The sequence below is a fragment of the Octopus bimaculoides genome, chromosome 9 (assembly GCF_001194135.2).
Source record: "Octopus bimaculoides isolate UCB-OBI-ISO-001 chromosome 9, ASM119413v2, whole genome shotgun sequence".
Taxonomy (NCBI): domain Eukaryota; kingdom Metazoa; phylum Mollusca; class Cephalopoda; order Octopoda; family Octopodidae; genus Octopus; species Octopus bimaculoides.
The window spans coordinates 25,911,802-25,913,830 of NC_068989.1; positions in this window are offsets into that span (position 1 = coordinate 25,911,802).

Below are 2,029 nucleotides of genomic sequence, written 5' to 3' on the forward strand. Positions count from 1 at the left end.
ATATATATATATATATATATATATATATATATAATCTATCAATCTATCTGCCTATCTACGTGCGTGTGTTGTGCGAGCGTGAGTCTGAATATATTTGTGCATTTCAAGAAGAAAAAAAACATAAATTACACCAGTAAAATTGTGAGACAAAGAGGAGTAAATGAAATCCTGAGTAGTGGCAGATAAGGAATAGCATCTCTCTGAAAAAGCGTAGAAATATAAATCAACAAGATCTGCAATCATAGAAGTGCACAATAATAATAAATACGGTGAAGAATGGGACATAAGCTAATCTACTATTTCGAGTTCTAGCCTTTATTAAAGATGATAAAATGTACAACACCGAATATATGGTATGTTTGGGCTAGAATAATTGCTGTAGTGTAATAGATACTAATACAAGATGTATCATAGGATGAAATTAATAAGATCTTTTTTAAGTAAGCGAGTATACGTTAAAAACTGATTCCATGAGCACAATCAAATATCAAAATAACGAATTGTATACATTTACATATCTTTGCTTGTTAAAACGTCTGTGCTGTTTAAACTTTTCGTATTATATTACTTGCCGACAAAAAATTAAACAATGAACCATATTAATAAACGACTAATATTGCTTATATAAAGTGGTATATCTTCGTGTTTAAGTACCTATGAATTATATTCATGAATCACCCACTCACCTTTACGTACATAAGTTTTCTTGGTTTACTTTGATTCTAATTACTCAAATAAAGTTGTTGAATTCAAGGAAATATCTTTGTACAACACTACTATTACCTAATAGAGACAGATATATTTGAAATAAAACTTGCCAAGTGGCTTACAGTACTAAGGAGAATCTTTAGTGAATTACTATAATAGTGATGCGACAGTCTCCCGAAATAATTATTTAGTTAAACGTGTTCTGACTAAATGGGAAAATATAATTTTGCAATACCATTAACATATTACATAGAAAAGGGTGCATCATTTTGCCTAGATGCAGTAAAGAGCTTAAAAAGTAACGAGTGGAAACTTTGTACGAGGCGAGTGGACACTAGAAGAAATCCTTCAAACAACTGTTTTTGCATGTTAGTTCCTGACACACTAAGGGAGCCGACCCGACGGAGGTAGTGACCCTTAGGTGCCCTCATACTGTTATTTACATATCACGTTTAGTGAACTCAGAAACAGTGGGTGAAATTATTGCTCCACCACACAGTCCACCGCATGAACTTCCATTGTTTCAAACGGAGTTTGCTTCCTCCTTTTAGTGGGTTGCTATATTCCATTTCAGTTCCGTCATTCATTTTCACACGTAACTACACTGAGCTATTCTCAGCTGTCTCTGACAAACGTTTCATAGTCGCTATTCTTTTTCCACCCTGAATTCCAAGCTGATATGCGACAAATCCCGTGCTCCAACTTCCATTCCTTTCACTGTGCAAAAGTGCCCCTACAATGACAATGATTTCCAAAGGTCATCATACTTAATTTTGGCTCGGTGGTGTTTCTCTACTCGGCTCTCATAACAGACTGTAACCTCAACCAAGAGGATTGTGGCATCTGATTCTTTTGTAGGACTATATCTTTTTTTTTTACTGATGAAATTTCGATAGTTCGGCGCCAGTCGAGGAGGCCTACACTTATTTCCCATTCCCCTCCATGTCCGAGTATTTTCACATCCGAGCATCTACTTTCATCCAAATAATTTTTCTCCTTTAAACACCAAGGTTTCTTGAACGGCATAGCTCTTCCAGCACTCTTTTTTGTCTGCATTTGCCATTAACATTTTACAGTAAGAGAAAATGGTGATCAGCTTGTCTAGAAACAATAAATTTCTTAAATGGTAAATTATAACCTCATTACATCACAAGACGTTATTGGCATTTGTTGTTCTGTAGACTCAGCTACTACCAAGTATAGTATAAATTAAGTATATCATAAGATACTGGTGCCGTCTGAAGAAAAACAAAGCACAATTTACAGTCATATCCACACACACACACACACACACACACACACACACACACACACACACACA